Source organism: Ailuropoda melanoleuca, chromosome 13 (genome assembly GCF_002007445.2).
Source record: "Ailuropoda melanoleuca isolate Jingjing chromosome 13, ASM200744v2, whole genome shotgun sequence".
NCBI lineage: Eukaryota > Metazoa > Chordata > Mammalia > Carnivora > Ursidae > Ailuropoda > Ailuropoda melanoleuca.
In genome coordinates, this window is record NC_048230.1 from 15287076 (window position 1) to 15300433 (window position 13358).

Below are 13358 nucleotides of genomic sequence, written 5' to 3' on the forward strand. Positions count from 1 at the left end.
CAAAAACAACCTCGGTCTCAAGCCAACATAAACCATAGGCAACAGAGGCCCTTATACGGCTTGAAGGTTTCTTAATCAGAAAAAGATAGATGGGCTGGAGTTGGCAGCTCCTAGTTAGAGGAAGGGAGGAACAGAAAAAAAGGGGGAGAAAACAGGACAGGGGTGAGGAGCAGAATTCATCCAACTCCTTCTTATCTCTTCGGCTTCAGTGGTCCCCCCAGTAAGAATGCCTAGTAAGGGGCATGGCTCTTACCACCTCTCGTTTTTGTTTTTGTTTTTAAGCCAGAGGACACCAGTAATCAGGCTGCCGACAAAACCATAGTTTTATTACAGAGTTTTTAGCATCTGTGTAGATAGAGGCCTGCTCTTGAGTCAGTGACTTCCCATGAAAATGGATAATGTCATTTCCAGAGAAATTGGCCACTAGGGCAACCAGAGGTGCTAAAACTAGGGAGTTCCCTGGCTCCTGGGCTGCCTGCGTCACAGGCCTCCCTGGCCCAGGAGGCAGAACTGGGCCTCTGCCACAGATCCAGAACAGAAAAGGCAGCCCCAGAGACCTCTTCAGCAGCCACTGCGCCCCCCCCCCATACACACACCTCACAAGAGTTTCAAGGGTGACTTTATTCTCCTTCCTTCCCTGACTGGGAGACAGCAGCAGTATCCGCACCAGGACCTGCTTGCATGCTGAAACCACATGTACTTGGCCTTCCTAAAGGATGCCACCTGCTAAAAATAGCACACAGCACAAGCTTGGCTGGGTGGGCCTCACCAAAGTCAAAGGACAAAGCAAGGAGGTTATTCTCAGCACAGCCTTTTCTCATCAGAGCTCAAGGCACATCAGGGTGCAGGCCTCCTTCCAAGGCAGCTCGGCAAGTCACTCCTGCTCCTTTCTCTGTGGAGGGACAGGAAGGAGGTCTACAGAAGACTGGACTGGCCTTCAGATCCACTGCCCAGGCCAAGGCTGGAGGAGAAGGGGTGGGGGAGGCGGCATGCTGAGGGCTGGGCTTGGACAGATCTGTGCCTCCTCCAACACAGAACAGGCTACTGCCAGGCAACAGCCGTTGAGGGCTCGGGGATGGGTCTCATGACCTCCATGTGAGGTCTGGCAGGCTGCATTATTATGAGCCAAGGAATGAGGGACTTGAGGTTGTCTTTTCAACCAGGTGACTGAGCTACACCGTAGTCCACAGAGCCGTTTCCAGGCCCTAAGGCACAGCTGCCTAGCCTACAAGGCTGACTTAGTCACAGTCATGATTTGTGCTGCTCAAAGGCACTGGACAGTTGCATAATTTGGAGCTAAAACATGACTTGGAAAAGACAAGAGTGTTAGAGTAGGACCCTGAACTTCAGTTTCCCGTAACATGAAAACATCCTGTAAAATGGATTATGAATCCCTCCATAGGGCTGTAATGAGGCTGATGACTCAGAACACCCAAGAGCTTGCCTCTGTTCGTGGGGCACATCATTTTAATCTTTTAAAAACCCAGTTTCATTTTCCAGATGAGGATGGAAGGATAACGGGGCAGTAAGTAAGAAACCGTCTCTAAGCATGCGGGTAAAGAGAGAACCGTCACTGAAGCGCAAAGCAGCCCCGCGTCCTGGGGTCCGCTTAGTTTCCTCAGGGCCTCAGCTCCCTCACACACGAAGGAGAAATACTTTACTTCGTAGGGTTGAGATAAAATAAAAAGGGAACGCAGCGGACTCTTGAACACAGGTTTGAATTGCGTGGGTCTACTTGTATGTGGATTTGGGGATATAGTACATTACTGTAAATGTTTTCTCTTTCTTATGATTTTCTTAATAACATTTTCTTTTCTCTAGCTTACTTTTTTGTAAGAATACAGTATAGAATATACATAACATACAATATATGTGTCCACTGACTACTATGTTCCCATAAGGCTTCTAGCTGGCATTACGCTAGTAGTTCAGTTTCTGGGGAGTCAAAAATTATACACGGATTGTTTTTTTTACTGCAAGGCACAGGGGTGGGGGAGGCAGGGCAGGTTGGTGCCTCTAACCCCCATGTTGTTCAAGGGTCAACTATAGTTTGAAAAAAACCTCCTAAGATGCCAGGTATATAGTAGGTGCTTAACAGGTACCTGTTAATGCCTCCTATGCTGGCTGGCCTCAAGACAGGAGAGCTCTCACATTATATGCTAGTCTAGCAGGGCTCAAACTAGGCATGCCCCGGACTAGATGAGGGGGTATCTGGAAATAAAGCTCACTCCCCAGAGCTAGCCCCATACCAAGACTTCAGGACCCCCAGTGTGGCCCAACTCTCCCCAACACCTTCTGTAAAAACAGGCCTAACCCCCAGATGGACTGGAGGGACAGAATGAAAAGGACGCTTGTTTGTAAGGAGCCTGCCAGTCTGGTTCAGCACTAGTCCTACAGTAGGATCCTGCAGGAAGTCATCAGGTGTGAGTGAAGGACCAAGTAGCAAATCCGCTGACATCGGAAGACCAAGGACAGTGAGCATAGGCCTTAGACAACCAGCAAGGGCCTTTAAGATAATAAGTTTTTAAACCGAAACAGCTTTCCGAGGGCTTAGCATCTGCCCATCCTGCTTCACACCCCCATCCCCAGATTCCTCACGACGCTCCTCTCTAGAACCATTTCTTAATTGATCACTGCCTTCCAAACTGGCAGACCAGAACTTGCTTCTTAACATGCCACAGGTAGAGCTGATAAATAATTTGTCACCAAAGCTTTGGATTTGTGGACTCTAGAGGATTAAGCCCAAACATGTGATGCTTTACAAGGTGAGGCCATCAAGCTTTTACAGTTGAACCAAAGCTAAGACCAGCACTGTCCAACTAGAACCTTCTGTGATGGTGAAAATGTTCCAGGCCTGCACTGTCCAGTACTGGCCACATGAAGATACTGAGCACTTGAAATGAGACTAATGTCACCAAGGAATGGATTTTTAAACTGTATTTAATGCTTAAAAGTTTTATTTTTTTAAGGTTTTATTTATTTGACAGAGCAAGAAAGCACAAGCAGGGGGAGCAGCAGATGGAGAGGAAGAAGCAGGCTCCCCAATGAGCAGGGAGCCCGAATGTGGGACTCGATCCCAGGACCCTGGGACCATGACCTGAGCTGACCCAAGCCAAACCAAGTCGAAGTAGCCGCTTAACTGACTGAGCCACCCAGGCACCCTTAATGCTTAAAAGTTTAAACTGAACCAGGAACACCTGACTAGTTGCTACCCTATAGGACAAGGCAGCCCTAGACCCTCTTCCCTAAGGATACAGATAAGAATAGAGATATAGTAAAAATAATAATAATAAAAATAATAAGGGTCACCTGGTTGGCTCAGTCAGAGGAGCATGCAACTCTTGATCTCGGGGTCAGGAGTTCAAGCCCCATGTTGGGTGTAGTGATTACTTAAATAAATTAAAAACTTAAAAAAAATATTTAGCACAGTAGCATCTTAGAGCTAAGAGAACCCGAAATGCACTTAAAACAGTGGACTGTGGCATTTTTTTAGTCTTTGACTTACACTATCCACAGAGCTATGCTTTCCAGCCCAAACACACCCCTCCCCATACACAACCCTGCAGATAACCCACCTTGTAGCAGCCCAGAGGCATTCAAGGAGCAGAATCTGAACATCCCTGATTGATGGTGACCAACCCTCCCCTTACCAGCTGAAGAAACTGAGACCCCAGAAGAGTCCAGAACCACTGCCAGGTTTCAGCCCTGAAAACTGCACCCCGTCCTTACCCACAAACCAGGGCTCTTGCCAGCTAAACCCAGTGTTGAAACAAGCCTCATTCATGAGCCCTCAGCACTGTACATTTTTCATCTACAACTCACCTGGGGCTCTGCTTTGTTCCTGAATGGATGGGCCTCAGCAACACCGGGCTGAGTGAAGGCAGCCAGCCAGTATTACCAGATGGGGACAGAATGTTTACTATCAACTGCTGCAAACTACCAAACTGAGCTGTAGAAATGCTCAAATGGCCAGGATTCGGACAGAAGAAAGACCATTTAGTAGGAGGAAAAGAAAGTAAGGAAAAGGACACCTTGAAAGCTACTTATTACTGAAAGCCAGTCTTCAAAATGCTGCATGATAACATACACTCTCACTGCAACAATCTGCTTAGAATGCACCAGAAAGATTAGGAGAAAAACCCACGGATTTGACTATTTCTTGGTTCTTCTCACAAAAGCCCTCCAGAGGACCTAGTTTAAGCATGAAGCCATACTTGTCAGTATCTCTTCCCCTCAATTTGTATTTATATTAGCCATTGAAACAATCCCGATTGACCTCCAGTGTCACCCACCTCAATTGTACCCAGAGGTGTGAGGATTAAAGGATCAGGGAGGTGTTTGCTTGCAACTCTCCCAGCATAAGACAGTAACTGTCAAGGAAAAGGCATCCTTTAAATTATAGTTCCCACATCCCCACCAGCTCAGCCTGACTCTGTCCCACTTAAAACACCGTCATTGATCCTGTTTTTCAAAACTGAAGTAAGTATAAAATCAGGTATTGGAGGGGCGCCTGGGTGGCACAGCGGTTGATCGTCTGCCTTCGGCTCAGGGCGTGATCCCGGCGTTATGGGATCGAGCCCCACATCAGGCTCCTCCGCTATGAGCCTGCTTCTTCCTCTCCCACTCCCCCTGCTTGTGTTCCCTCTCTCGCTGGTTGTCTCTATCTCTGTCGAATAAATAAATAAAATCTTTAAAAAAAAAAATCAGGTATTGGAGCCAGCAGAGCTGCTCCTGGGAGTCCCACACACAATGGGTACTTAATGTTAATGATCATAAAGGTGAAACCTGCATGAGGCATTACACCAGAAAGGGCTGTGGAAAAAAGAACTTGCCTTAGAAAGCCAAGTTTAGGATTTAAATACATCCCACGCAGATTAGCAACTCAAACGGTAGGAGGGGATTTCAGTGGGACAAGAGGCCCAGAGGACCCCTGCCTTTCCAGAATAGAGGAAAACAGAATGGCAGACATAAGGTGGTTAACTCATAATACAAAATTGTTGACTTCCTCACAACAGCACAACAGACCAAGCTACAGAGAGGTCCTCTTGTTCTAGACTCACAAGGAAGATAAGGAAGGAGTGGCCTGGGGAGAATGGGCTGGAAGGCACCAGCTGGCCAGGCACATAGGGTGCCCACTCCTCAAAACCCTGAAACATGCACTCGACCATATCATGTTGTTGCAGGCCAGAGCCAGGAGGCTGGTAGCACAGTGTGGGGAAACCAATTTGTTTTCCTTCCAATCAAGTTTCCGGGTCAGAGTCTAGGGGGAGGGGCATTTTTAATAAAATCCAAATCACTCAAGTGATTCAAGAGAAATTTAACGTTAATCTCAGAGATTCTTTAAGAGGAGGAAAAAAGCAATGCTTGAACAGCCATCATGAACCAGGCACAGTGCCCAGTCTAAAATATAATCTCAATCTGTCTTTAGGATGAGAGGGAACACTGTAAAGGCTAAAACTAGCCTTCACCCACCAACGATGGCTATGGTCAGGCCTGGGTCCAACACCCACAAATAATTTAGATTACCAACTAGAGCAAAACAAATTGCTTCAAAATGCTGATGCTCAGCGATCTCACCCTGGAGCCCTACTCACTTGGTACTTGAGCAGCCCCCTTTGACAACAGACACCTACGTGCTCACCCTGCAGTGGCCAAGTGTTGACTTCCTAGATACAGCTGGGAGAAGGAGAGGATATTCATACAAAAGGCTCCAGCGACTCAGAGACATCTCAGTCAAGGGCTTAGATGGGATCAGTTCTCCACAAATTTTGGGCCATCACCTAGCAATTGCATGACAAAGGAGCCAGTTTAATCCAGGAAGGCACTGAAGCTTCAGTGATTTGCATACCTGTAGGATCAAAAGGCCCTCTTCTATCCTAGAGCCATTTTTTCGCCTGAAAATGTATCCAGGAATAACTACCCAGAACCCACAAAACTAGTTAAGAGGTGAAAGAGGTTAAAGTTCAACACAAAAGCCCTCCCCCAAAACATAACTTCACTTGTTTCCAGTGCTACGGAAGTTTTTCAAGTTTTATTTATTTTTTAGGAATCTCTATACAATGTGGGACTCGAACTCACAACCCCAAGATCAAGACTCTCATGCTCTAACCAGTGAGCCAACCAGGCGTCCCTCAGAAAGTCTTAAATAATCAGCAGGTGAACCACTTGAATGCCAGAAACAGAGAAATCTGATAAACGATCAAATCATGTTCACGCTACCTTCTACTCATTTCAAAGATGCTCTGTGCCTTTAAGAGCAAAGGGGATGGGTGGTGCTTACCAAGAGTCCAAGCTTTGCTTTCTGAATAGAGTTAAAAAAAAAAAAAACTAATTTGGGAAGCACTTGGTTACAAGAGCACAGAAAGGTTACTAGTTGCCAGAATTAACAGCTTTTTGTGAATGGTGTTCCTTGATCAGTAATTGCGATAAGGGGGGAAGGGAGGATAGCAAACCAACAGATATGACCGTACCAGGTGTCCAGCAGCCCAGATTTCCCTGCAGGAGATACATTTAAACACTAAGTAGCCTACACTTCAGTAGGGAAAAGATAGCTGGCTTAACCTAACTGTTCTGCTCATACCCCCTACCCGGCTTGGGCCGCCTCCACTCACACCTGGTGAACAGCACCGGGTTTCTGTTAACCGCTGCGGAGCGGGAGGAAGGCACCCGCCACCCTGGGCATCTCCGCAGGAGAGGAAGAGCTTGAAATGCCCAGGGCTTCCAGCAGTCCCGGGTCGGTTTGGCACCGCCCACCATCAACAGCGCCTTTCCTTCCCTAAGCCTCCCTCGAAGGGGGATAGGGAGGGACTGTACCCTAGGGCACAATGGGACTGATGAAAGCCTGCCCCCGAGGCGTTCACACCACAGCCTTCCCAACCACATTTTGACCCATAACCCCGAAACTAGCGTGGTCCCTCCACACCACGGGCCTGGGATGGGGGGGAGGGGTGCAGGCCGACTGTGACACGTGACCCACGCGCCCCGGGGCATGAAGTCAGCAGGCACGCCGGGCAGGACAGCCTCCACCTCTCCCGACACCCTTGCCGGAGCTGCAAATGCTAATCCTCTCGACAGACACCAAGCCTTTATCTCAGGACCCTAACTCGATTCAAAAGGTCCCTGCCCCCCAAACAGGGTTCCAATCACCACCGTGCCCTAACCCATCCTCCGCGTACCGCAAACCAAGCCTCTTCCCAGGTTCGCCGCACTGAACTCCAGGGGCTAGGCTACCTGCACGGGTTTGCCACCGCCGGGCCTAGGTGGGGAGCAACCCAGCGCGAGCTAAAGGGGCCCAGAAGTTGGGTAAGGTTCCTGAAGTGACCATTTCAACTCCAACCCTTAAGGAGGAAGAAAGGGGTGCCGCGGGCCTCGGGGCACCTCCTCGCCCTTACAAGCACCCAGCCCTGCCCAAAGCCCGCCCCGCCGCCGCCTCTCCCGGCTCAGACTTGGGTACACACGACCTTTGAAAAGTAAATGCGTGTGGGGTTGGGCGACCTTGGGTGGGACGCGCTCGGGTCTGTCTCACGGGAGGGTGTGCGCGCTCGAGGAAAGTTAAGCCGCAGAGGGGTGCCTCGGGCGTCGCGTCCTCGCCTCCCCCGCCCCAGAGGACTGTGACGCGCGTGGGGGGCACCACGCGGCCGCAGACCATGGCCCCAGCCGCACACACGCGACCTGTCAGCAGGAGCCCGCAGGCAGACAACCCTGGCGGGGGAGGACGAGGGGGCGCGCAGGCGACGGCAGGGAAAGGGCCTGCTTGACAGCAGGCGGCGGACCGGAGCCCCTCCGCACGCGCTCGGCGTCCGCAGCCTCCCGCCTCCGGGACACCTGGAGCGCGCGTCGCACACCGCACCTGCACCCTAGACTCCCCTGCGCCCGACGGCGCCGCCCTCGGGGGCCTGGCAGGTGGTCCTCGGGCCAGCCGCCCCGGCGGCCCCAACTCACCAGGTCCTCGGCGACAGTCGGGATGCACAGTCCTCGCCCGCCGCCGCCCCCCCGCCCCCGGGCCCAGCAGCCCAGCCCCGCTGCGCTGCGGCCGCTCCCCCACGTGCTTGCCCAGGCCAGAGGAACACAGAGACATTAAATACTGAGGACGCGCAGTTACGTGCCCGCGGCGCGACGTAGGACCCCGCCCCCCGCCCTGGTGCCCCCGCACCGCCCCACTCACCTGCGCGTGCGCGCCGCCTGCCTCTCCCGCCCGCGCTTCTCCCAGCTGCGCCAGAGAGGGCGCGGTCTGAAGCGCTCCGCCAACATCCCGCAGCCGCCGCCCGCAGCCTGGCCTCGCTCGGGCTCTCGCGAGAGGAGCTGTAATCTCGGCGGGGTTGAGGAGAGCGGCCTGGCTAGAGCCGAGTAGACGTCGCGGAATCCCAAAGGTCTATCCCGCGAACGCAGCGTGGCGTCCCCTGCCTCGGCTCTGGGCGGTCTCCCTGCGTCAGTTAGACCATCTGCCTGCCTTGTCGCGGACAGCCCCCTGGAAAAGGCGGAGAGGCCGGTGAGAGGCAGGGCTCCCCTTACTTCCCCGGAATTGTCCGCACTTTGTAATGCATAATCAGGTGGCCATTAATAATTGTTCAATAATGACTGCATAATAGGGAGTACCTGGCGCTGCTCAAATGCAACTTTTTTGCCCATTTTCACATTCGGTGATGTTGAACCGAAACACTTTCCTCTAAATGGATTTGGGTTTTGGAAAAATTCCTGCGAAGAGGTGGTCACCATGAGCCACTAACTCTGCCAGGAAACTTGGGAAAATAAATTGCCCCCAGACAAGTGACAGGGTGGGGTCGCAGTTGGCTAGGCCTGTTCTCAGTCTTAACAAATAGGGACGTTAGGGGCGCCTGGGTGGCACAGCGGTTAAGCGTCTGCCTTCAGCTCAGGGCGTGATCCCGGCGTTACGGGATGGAGCCCCACATCAGGCTCCTCTGCTATGAGCCTGCTTCTTCCTCTCCCGCTCCCCCTGCTTGTGTTCCCTCTCTTGCTGGCTGTCTCTATCTCTGTCAAATAAATAAATAAAATCTTAAAAAAAAAAAAGAAAGAAAGAAATAGGGACGTTAAGTAAACATTTGGGGAAAATGCAGAAAAGAGATCATGCCGACCACTAACCATTACTTGGAAAAACGCTTCATCCTCGTTAGTGATCAAAACGCAAATTTAAATGACAATGAGATCCCATTTACCTATTGAGTTTTAAGTATAAATTCATATATATATGAATTCCAATTGCATGCTGCCATTAGTGTTATGAAGGAAACAAAGAGGAAGCTGAAATAGGAAAGAAATAGCAAGGTTCTATGGTTCCAAAGGCATAAGGTAAAATTTAAACTGAAACCTAGTGGATGAGGAGGAGTTAGCCTTGCGAATAGGATTTGGGAATAAGGATTAGGAAGTATTCCCAGCAGGGGCAACAACCAGGCAAAAGGAGGAAACAGCTTCTGGTGAACTAGAGGATCAGTGTGGATGGAATACAGTGGGGGTTGGCGGCAGTGCTGGAAAAAGAAGGTTGCAGACGGAGGGAAGAGGGTTGTGGGGAGAGGGTAAGAGAACTAGACCACCTTATAAACTATAGTAAAGCTTGGGTTTTATTCTACTTTGCTCAGCCCCAAAGCCAAGCATGCTTTCATCTCAGGACCTTTGTGCTTGCTATTTCCTTCAACTGGAACATTCTGCAGAACTCTGCAGACTTCACTCACCTCTTTCAAGTCCTTTGCTCAATGGTCATCTACTCAGTCTCAGTGAAACTTTCCCTGTTCTCCCTATTTAAAATTGTAATGACATGTACACACCCCCATCCCCACACAATTCTCTGTCCCTCGCCCCTTCTTTATTTTTCTTCATAGCTCCTATCACTATCTACATTCTATATACTTCATTTATTCACAAGAGCTGATATCATTGGGGGTATGGCATATGGAGGGCATTCAGTAAAAAAGGTGTTTAGTGAATAAACGGAAAGACATTAAAAAAGGTTAAGTAGAGAGTAATAGTAGGGGGCACCTAGGTGGCTCAGTCAGTTAAACATCTGACCCTTGATCTCAGCTCAGGTCTTGATCTCAGGGTCATTAGTTCAAGTCCTGTGTTGGGTGTGGAGCCTACTTAAAAAAAGAGAGAGAGAGTGAGTGATACAATATAACTTCTGTTTTTAAAAGGGAGCTGAAGCTGATATGGAAAGAATGGATTGAAAGAAGACCAGTACAGAAGCAGGGAGACCGGAAGAGAGACTGCTACAATGGGCCAGATGAGAAATGGTACTGGCCTGAGCTAAGAGTCATGGCAGTGGGTATGCAGAGACTGCTTTGGACACAAGATATATTTGGAAGAAGCACCAAGACTACTTCACTCATGTTGCTGGGGGTAAGGAAAAGAGAACAATGAACGATGCTGCCCCTGGCTTGCATCGCTGTGTTAAATGGGGTACAATTTATTGAGATAAGGGAAGATGGGGGCAGTGAGTCATTGGTTTCATTTGGGACCCACTGTGTATATAGTGTTTTGTGACATTCAAGTGCAAATCAGTAGTTAAGTTGTATATGAAAGTCTGGAGTTCAGAAAAGTGACCCAGGTTGGAAATACAAATATGTATTGAAAATCATATAAAAATGGATATTTTAAAGAAAGACAATGCCCTGATGGTGGTGGAGGGTTGGAATGTCTACAGGGGAGAACCTGGTATAATGAGGTCGAAGTTGTTATGTCCTGGAAGCACTGGTAGGAAAAAATGGGGAGAGGGAGGAAGTAGAAGGAAGAGGGAGATGAGACTATGAATATGGTTATGAGGAGGGGCAGAAAAGCAGGGGCAAACGAGATCAGTATGTTAGTCTTATCTTTGGTGTGGACACATGAGCGAAGGAAGAGGCGAAGTGCAAGACACAAGTCACAGGAGGGAAGCTGAAAACACAGGATTAGCTATAATCACAGCTAAAGATCAACCCAGCAGCTGTGGCTGCGGAGGAGGTGGCCACAAGGTCAGGGCAGTGCACAGGTCACAAGGTGGCCCTAGTGTGAGATGAGAAGGTGGAGGAATGAGAAGGGAGGTGAGAATGGAGGGCCATCCTAAGGACTTGGCCTTGAGAAAAAGAACTTAAACTTTAACATCAGCTCAAAATGGGCAAAGGTCTGCTTAAGGCAGGGATTTTAAGCTAGGGTACATAAAACAGCTTCAAGGATGTGTGTGAACCCCCTGAAATTACTCACATGGTTTTTTAAGTATGATGTTTTTCTGTGAAAATAGTCATGGATAGCTTCTATCAGATTCTCTAATCCTGATGCTAAAAAGTAATAATTACAGGGGCACCTGGCTGGCTCAGTCTGTAGAGCATGTAACTCTTGATCTCAGGGTCATGAGTTTGAGCCCCACATTGGGCATAGAGTTTACTTAATAAAAAAATTTTTTTTTAAATAAAAGAGTAAGAATTTGGTAAACATGACAGAAGGCAACACTGTATCTTAAAAAAAAAAAAAAGAAAGAAAGAATATGTCAGTCAGAAGGATGAAGTGACAAAGGAAACCAAAATAAAACCTGGGGAGTAAGGAGTGCCCATCTAAGGGAGAAGGTACTCAATCCAATCTAATCAAGACACTGTCCTTTCTGTAAGTGGAAATGGTCAGATCAGAACCCAATGCTATTATTCATTTACATCCTTGAATTCTGCTCCTCGTTCTGACTCTGTACCCACCAAGCAACCTTCTGATAATTCTCTCCAAGGAGAGAAGCCATGGCTGGACCTGTGGCAGGTGCTGTTCCCCCTTACAGGTAGACTCTGGTCACCGTAAATTACAGAAATGGCCCTCTGGTTTTCTCCGTCTCGTAGACCCTGTGAAGGTTTGTTGTTTGAGTCAGCTTTCAGTTCTGGACCCCAAACATGGTGGAGGTCCTGAGCCTATCATAAAGTTGAGTGAGGGCTTGATACAGGACCACGGCAACTTTCATCAAAACATCACCAATACATCATGTTGTGAGGCTCTTGGTTTTTTAAGTAGGCTCCACACCCAATGTGGGGCTTGAACCATGACCCTGAGATCTAGAGTCACACACTTGTACCGACCCAGCCAGCCAGGCAGCCCTGTGAGGCTATTACAAAGTGAACCAGTTGTCTTCTCTTGGCAGCACATTCAACTTCAGGGGGTACATATTGAGAAATGTCCTGCCTTTCCTACCGGAAGCATCTACAGAAGGAACTTTTTCAGTGCTAGCAAATATGAACTGTCTCCTTAATGGGCAATACAGCGAAGGAGTGTCCTAGCATCTTCAGTTTCACTGAATAAACAAGTGAAACCAAAACCCTCCCATTCTCCCCCAGTTATGCCCCAGGATCATGTGTCTACAGAGAGGAGTAAATGATCTACTCCTAAAGAAGTCAATAGAAAGAGTTAGGGAGGGGCACCTGGGTGGCTTAGTTGGTTAAACGTCTGCCTTCTGCTCAGGTCATGATCCCAGCGTTCTGGGATCCAGCCCCGCATCAGGATCCCTTCTCGGCGGGAAGCCTGCTTCTCCCTCTCCCACTCCCCCTGCTTGTGTTCCCTCTCTTGCTGTCTCTCTCTGTGTGTCAAAAAATAAATAAAATCTTAAAAAAAAGAAAGAAAGAGTTAGGGAATAGTAATACCCATAGCAAATATGAATGAGCACTTAATGCCCAGCACTGTACAAAGTATTTTCTCCTAATCCTCCACCAACCTCAAATACTAGATGCTCTCATTCTGCTGCGTTCCCATTCTGCAGCCCTTAGTCACACAGCAGTAGAGGCAAGGTTTTAACCTCAGAGATCTGGCTTGGAGCCCATAGATTACCAACTCACTACAGCACTACTGGAGGCAGACCTAGAAAATCAGCAAGCGGTTTGATACAGGAACCTGTCTGCTCCGTGTTTGAATTGTGTCCCCTTAAAAAAGATATGCTGAAGTCCCAACCCTGGTACCTCAGAAGGTGACTTTATTTGAAAATAGGGCTGTTGCAGATTTAAGTTCAGCTGAGGTCATGCCAGAGTAGCTTTGACCCCTAATGCAATCTGACTAGAGTGCTTATAAGAAGACAGCCACGGTAAGACAAGAAACACAAGGAGAAACACCACAGGACAAGGGAGCATTGGATTTATGCATCTGTAAGCAAAGGAATGCCAAAGATTGCCAGCAAACCACCACAAGTGAGGAAGAGACACCACATCTCAAACACCTTCATTTTTTACTTCTTCCCTGGAGAACTGTGAGACAACACATTTCTGTTGTTTCTGAGCCACCCAGTTTGTCATACTTTGTTCCAGCCAGCCTAAGACACTGATAACAGTACCCTTCTTTCTTAAACCCACGGAAGCCAGTCGGGAAAAGGGAATGTGAAGTCACTCAGCTGGTGATAAAAGGGGGCCGTCCCC

General features: G+C 48.9%; 1 protein-coding gene and 1 long non-coding RNA gene across 18 annotated transcripts in view; one reads left to right on the forward strand and one right to left on the reverse strand.

The window, feature by feature from the left end:
- AKAP1 (A-kinase anchoring protein 1) overlaps nucleotides 1–8274 on the reverse strand; it is a 42692-nt gene extending 34418 nt beyond the window's left edge. For 5 of the 8 annotated variants that reach the window (XR_004619811.1, XR_004619812.1, XM_034641247.1 and 2 more), the window contains exon 1: nucleotides 7942–8095. The gene's annotated coding sequence lies outside the window, so the exon portion shown is untranslated. Of the gene's footprint in view, nucleotides 1–7941; nucleotides 8096–8164 lie in introns of those variants that run through there. The other 3 variants (XM_034641245.1, XM_034641243.1, XM_019795739.2) reach the window with 2 other exon arrangements.
- A 66-nt stretch (nucleotides 8275–8340) lies between these two features.
- The window catches only part of LOC105236003, a 71224-nt gene continuing 66206 nt past the window's right edge, over nucleotides 8341–13358 (forward strand). For all 10 annotated transcript variants that reach the window (XR_004619822.1, XR_004619813.1, XR_004619815.1 and 7 more), the window contains exons 1-2: nucleotides 8341–8488; nucleotides 10143–10347. This is a non-coding gene — a long non-coding RNA (uncharacterized LOC105236003). The remainder of the gene's footprint in view (nucleotides 8489–10142; nucleotides 10348–13358) is intronic.